General features: G+C 36.7%; 1 long non-coding RNA gene across 2 annotated transcripts; it reads right to left on the reverse strand.

Annotated features, from left to right (window-relative positions):
• Positions 1-352: 352 nt before the first annotated feature.
• On the reverse strand, positions 353-3,091 carry LOC129901338 (uncharacterized). 2 transcript variants are annotated; one of them, XR_008769820.1, is made up of 2 exons: positions 2,697-3,091; positions 353-1,049 (listed from the first exon to the last, which is right to left on the reverse strand). It is a non-coding gene; the product is annotated as an uncharacterized LOC129901338 (long non-coding RNA). The 2 variants fall into 2 exon arrangements; XR_008769821.1 differs by having other exon boundaries at positions 353-1,060.
• Between the last annotated feature and the right edge of the window lie 3,046 nt (positions 3,092-6,137).

Below are 6,137 nucleotides of genomic sequence, written 5' to 3' on the forward strand. Positions count from 1 at the left end.
CACCCTTACCTTTGATCCCAAATTAGCTCTTCCCAGACATGGTTAAGCTATTAGATGAGGGTTGGTAGCTTTAATTCTCCATTGTACAATCCCTTTTCTCATTCGTTACCCCTTGGTCCGACAAGTAAGAATAAGGCAAGTTTTAATGTTGGACACCGTTAAAAAGTAATCACAATAAAGGGTGAAACAATATATGTATGCACACTTTTTAAGGATTACTAATTATTAGGTCTACTTCGTTAGTTCTTCATGGTTCCCACAACCCTAGTTATGGATTTAGCTACTCATGCTTGTATGATAACAACCAATAATAACTAAAATTAAAAGTAATCATGCACTTACAAGATGAATATTGAAAATTCAGAATCTTGAGTTGAAATTCAAAGTCAAAAACCAAAGATCAATGTGTGATTAATCTCTAAAATACATGAATAAAATCTAAGTACTTGTTTTCTCCTATTCCTAGAACTAAAATGATGCATAAAAAAATAAAATAAAACGTAGGAAAATTATTTATAGATATAGAAAACCAATCCAAAATAACTAGAAAAATTGGATTTGGTAGCTTTTACGGGCCCTAATATGGGTTATAATCCTTGGTGCGGCCCGTAGACACCTTTTGTAGACTGCATGTTGTGCATAGTCTCATAAATTTTCCCATGGAAAAAACTACGATCCATGAAATATTTTACAGCTCGTAATATGCTCTCATAGAACTCAAGCTCTTTTCCAAACTTTCTGAATATCAAATATGAGAGCTTTTTATGCATCGTACTATCTTTTACAACTCATACTACTCATCATACAAATCATGCATTTTGACCCTTTTCTGAACTTCCACCATGAACCCATTCTATGGGTCGTACAAACCTTTACGGGTTATATATCTCACTCCTCAAACTCAGGATTTTTCTTTAAGTTTCTGAATCTCTACTACGACTGCTATCTATGGCTCATAGATTAAACCTCTATCCGTAGAGTGTCTTGTAGATAGACAAATTTTCCTGCTACCTCTTTCATTTAATACTTAGACTCCAAATCCTATTTTCCTGTAAAACAACTACAAAACACATCAAATCAACTAATACACATTAGAGAACTAACAAAAATCCTATGTTTTAATCATCAAAAGTGTCGTAAATCCACAACACATCAATACTTTTCACTTAAAATCTTTGCTTGTCCCCAAGCAATTGAAAAAACTATCACATCACGATAAATTTAGCCAAAAAGAACTAAGCCTACGACAATCATATGTCTTTCATCAGTTTAGTTTATAAGCATGACACCTCCTCTTTCTTCTATCAAAATCAGTGCAGAATCATAACTTCTCAAATTGACAAATGCATATCAATGAATGAAATCACCATACTAACATACAGGGTTACTTGCACAGTCAACAATCACCTAGATAATCAGAAACCAATAACGCTACTCATTTTCCCTCACCAAAAAGAAGTACCGTTTACACACAATCTTATATTTTTCAAAATCGGGGACTAAGTAAACACTCACTCTCACAAAGAAAATTCAAACCACACATGCACAATATCATAGGCTTTCCCTTGTTTTGTATATTTGAATTTTAATGTAGGCTGGGGATGAGCATGGTATATTTGCAAATAGTGACAATTTTCCTCCTTGAAACTACGCTACTTCACTACACCTTTCTAACCAAAGCTTTATTCTTTCCTCTTTCCTTTTTCTTGATTTAATTCACAACAAATGTTGGGTATGACTCTTTATTTCTAAAAAAACTTTTTCTTCTTCTTTTCCTTTTCTCTTTTTTATTTTTTTTATATGTGAACACCTGTCACACCCTTTTATCTTCCCTTTTTTGCATCACTCTTTTATTTTCATACCTTATTCTTTTCTATTTTCCTGTACAATATCCACCCTCAACTTAGATATTTTTCCTGAGTTGAGGTTCAAAATGTCCAAGTAGGGACCAGGGCCAAAACAAAGGTTAACATAGTAAAATGAGGAAGGTGAAATACGGTAATACAACAAAAAGGCCTAATTAGGATAAAAAAATTGGACGAGGAATAAACATTCTCAATTGGTCAGTTATTTTAGGCAAAGTGTGTTAATTTAAACAATCGACTATCATCATCTCCTAGTCAACAATCCTATAATCTTAGCAAGACTAATGGATCAAGTTATGAATTGGCATACACAGTAAGAAGGATGCAAATATCTCACTCACACATGGTACATAGTCTCACTATCAATGACTAACTATTAGGTTCATGCGCTTAAGTTAAACTTGTCATATCACTATATATCATGTCATGCAAGGATTCCACATAGTCATACTATCACAAATATCAAAAGACAAAACATCAAAACTCAGAGGGGTCTCAATTTTTCAATACAAATAAAAAATATGCCATGGATTCCATTTAGTGCTCCTATTTTTCTTATGCTTTCACAAAGCATCCTAAACATACTTGTTCAATAGAAATAAAGCTCCTGAGGGAAAGAATACATTGGGAAAACCCCGAGGATGTAAGCGAGTATCTGGGTACTTAGACTTTGCTGAGACACTCAACAAAACATGAACAAGTATCTTGATTACTCATACTTTACCAAAATACTTGTCAAGGAAAATATTGATTACCCCTACCCCTCCCAAAAAAGATGTGCATTATCCCTAATGCACCAACAAAATTATAAAACAAGAGATGAAGATATACCTATGATGTCTAGGTGCCTGTGTTCGTATTTATAGTAGATCAGTCCACAAGTGTGGAACTTATAGTATTGACCGGTATCTCAAACTCAACTGGGGTAGCATCTATGGAAACTTGTACCGAACTCAATCCTTCTACAACTCACTACCGGTCCCTATCCCGTCTCACTAGCTCATCAGCAATAGACCTCTACCTGGCTAAGTCAGTCATTCACTACTCTTGTTTTAGGGCCCTCTCGACTTCCTCAACAAACTCAACACTTTAGTTAATACGCACCTCAACAGACTCAACACTATAGTTAATGCACACTCGCTTCACTTTTGCTTTCATGGTTGCATCTTCAGTAAATACTTCAATATTAAATGAAGGTGCATCTTGCATATCATAGAGAAGTCTACAAATACCGATGTCTATGTGGTGGATAATGATGTGACATTTGCTCTAAGTTGGTCCACCTTAGCCCGCAAATACTGTAAATTAGAACCCTGTATACTCTAGAGCCGCTTGGTCATCCGACACTTAAATTCATCTGTCCATCCGTGTACTGCATGAGCTACTCCATCAATAATTTTCTGCATCTTTGTGGTCACTTGTTCCTCAGCCTAAGTGATGGATGTCCAAACTCACGATTTCAACTGCTTTACCACTTGGGACAATTGAGTCTCAGTCCGCATCTCACACTGGACTAACTCCTATAAAAAGCAGTGGTAATCATTACCATGCCTAAAATCTGCGAGCATGGGACTCTGGTGGGGATGCTAGTTGATAGTGTCAAATTTGTGGTGGGAGTCCCTATAGCTCCTCTGTAGTTGCGTCTTGACTCTGGAACTGAACCCTCCATACTGATTCTGTAGATGACCCCTCATATAACTGTTGCAGCAGAACGTTGGGCTGGGAAACTCATATTTGGGCGACCAGATTTGTCACATCTTTGATTAGCCTAACATCCTTCATCCTAGATACCTCTATCGGGTGGTCAATTCCATGTAATATCTGTACTCCCACCGCGATACAAAGTCTGTGGTTAAGGCAGGGGAAAGGTATACTGGCGTTTTCCTGAAATATTCTCTCATGAATTTCCTCTAGTATATAACGAGGGATATTTATCTCATAACCTTCCATAAAACTTGCACTATCACAACCTTATCCAGATTCAGACTGCTATTTGCTAAAGTGGGACACAACCAGGAGCATACAAAAACCCACCAAAATTTCTCTGCAAAATTCAGTGAGGCCTTCTTAATCGGCTCACGATGGTCACCTAATCAGCATCAATCCCCCTCTCAGCAATATATCCAGCCACCTATCTCAATACGATTATATTCTAAGCTAGATATTTCATCTTTACTCTGTCCCTAACTATTCCCATCTGATAATCTAACTCAACAATAGCGACCGATAACTTATACTCTTTCTCAAAAAAACATTACTGAATGGTGCACTCTGAGATATCAACCAACACCCCTCTGACAAGAATACTAGTAAGATGTGGCTGATCCAAGGTCTTTGCCTGCTATAGAAGGTTCTATTTTATCGCCACATATTATGAAATGTAGAAATCACGTACAATGGGTGGAGTGTAGGAGATGAATGGGGCAGCCATCCACTTGAACCTATATTTGGTGAAGGTTTCCTAAATATCTTGTACCACTGCAATACCCTCAATTTTGATTTGTGGTTCCTTGAATATAATACGATTTGGTACTCTCTTTTCATACAGGGATGCATTCCTATCAAAAACTTTCTTCATACGGGGGAAACACCAAAGCCTCCATGTCTGAACTCCATTTTGAGCTCGAGCAACGTCATCCTCTGTATTGTCCTAACTAGTGGGTGAGATTTCAGAACTTTCTGTATTTTCCTTGGTCTGTGTATCTTCTGATCTTGAGGCTAATCCAGAAGCACTTTTATCGCTTCCTTCCGATGATTCCTTCCCCTCTTCAGCTATGGAGAACCCAAAGGTGAAGCCATATTTAATGGCTCGGTACTATGTTTTTTGTGCGTTGCCTCATGTCACAAGCTTGACATTTTCACTACTAATCTCAAATTGTTCCACATACCCACTTTGTTCAACATCTGTGGGTTTGTCTTGTTGGCGAAACACAAACATCCGAGCCCCAAGCTTCTTGGTTGGGTTCATGGACGCTCCACCGTAATTTGGGTCTTATTTATGAGGCATGTACATGTGAAAATTCCATTAGTACACTAGAAACAAAGAAAAACAAAAAAATAGAAATTAATTTTTTTGTATTTTTTTGTTATTCAGGGCTTACGAATAGTCTTTACAGCTCGTGAAGAGAACCATGGCTCATGAAGACCTCTGGTGAAAATTAGAGAAGAATTTCAAGTTTCAAATATTTGAACTACAAGCATCATTTAGGGTTCGTAGAATCGTAAATAGTTCATAGTTCTCAGAGAGAATTTTATGATTTTTGAACTTTTAAACTATGAGCACCATCTACAATCCATAGATAAATTTATTACTTATAGATGACACTTTTCCTATTATGGATTTGAGTTTTACACTGGAACTTTAGAACTTTGTGTACGAAGGGAAACTATGGATCATGACATAAACCATAGTTCGTAGAAGACCTTCGTAATTTCTGGCAACTCCAGTTCAGTCTCCCGTCCGTATGTTTGCAAAATTTTTAATCGACAACTATATTATATAAGTCAACAACATCCTATCAATCTGAAAATACTCACGTACCATCATTCTATGGGTTTGTATCTTTCTAATTTGCAATTTATTGAACCCTAGGTTAAGTATCTTCCCAAATTCAAAAAAGAAATGAGATTAAGCACTCACGTTAATGAATTTTGGTAGATTTGTGAGTGATTTTGAGCAAAAATGATTTGTGACCTTTGAAACCCTACAAACCCACGATTTGAGTGTGTGCTGTTGATGAATTCGATGGGTTTTTGTGGGGAAAGTATGAAATTGGTGATTGGGATATGAGAGGGAGAGTGATATAGCATGTTTGAAAGGGAAAGATTTGTGGGAAAGATGAGAAAAATTCAATTTGGGCTCGATTTAAACTCAAGGAGATCACGGATCAGGTTGGGCTTTTTAAAATCAAACTTGAGATCCATGAAACCAATTCACGATCCATAGAAGATTGTACGAGTCTTGGAAAGTGTTCTTGGATTAAGTTCAAAAGTTGAGAAATTTAAAAACATCATTTACGCACCATGTTTGGTTTGACAACTAGTGAAGAGGGTTTGTAGATCTAAACCTACAACTGGTCATATGCTCTGATTTCAATAATCACTATCTACGGTTTGTAGAGGCAAGTACGACTCATAAATAGGGCCCTTAGAAAATGCCGTGCAGGTTGAAACTTTCTTTTTAGAGTTCCGCGAGTGATGTTCACGAGCTGTGGAATTAACTCGGACCCATAAACCACACTCATAGGTACTCACTTATCTTTAAATTTTTTC

This window comes from Solanum dulcamara, chromosome 8, assembly GCF_947179165.1.
Source record: "Solanum dulcamara chromosome 8, daSolDulc1.2, whole genome shotgun sequence".
Classification (NCBI taxonomy): domain Eukaryota; kingdom Viridiplantae; phylum Streptophyta; class Magnoliopsida; order Solanales; family Solanaceae; genus Solanum; species Solanum dulcamara.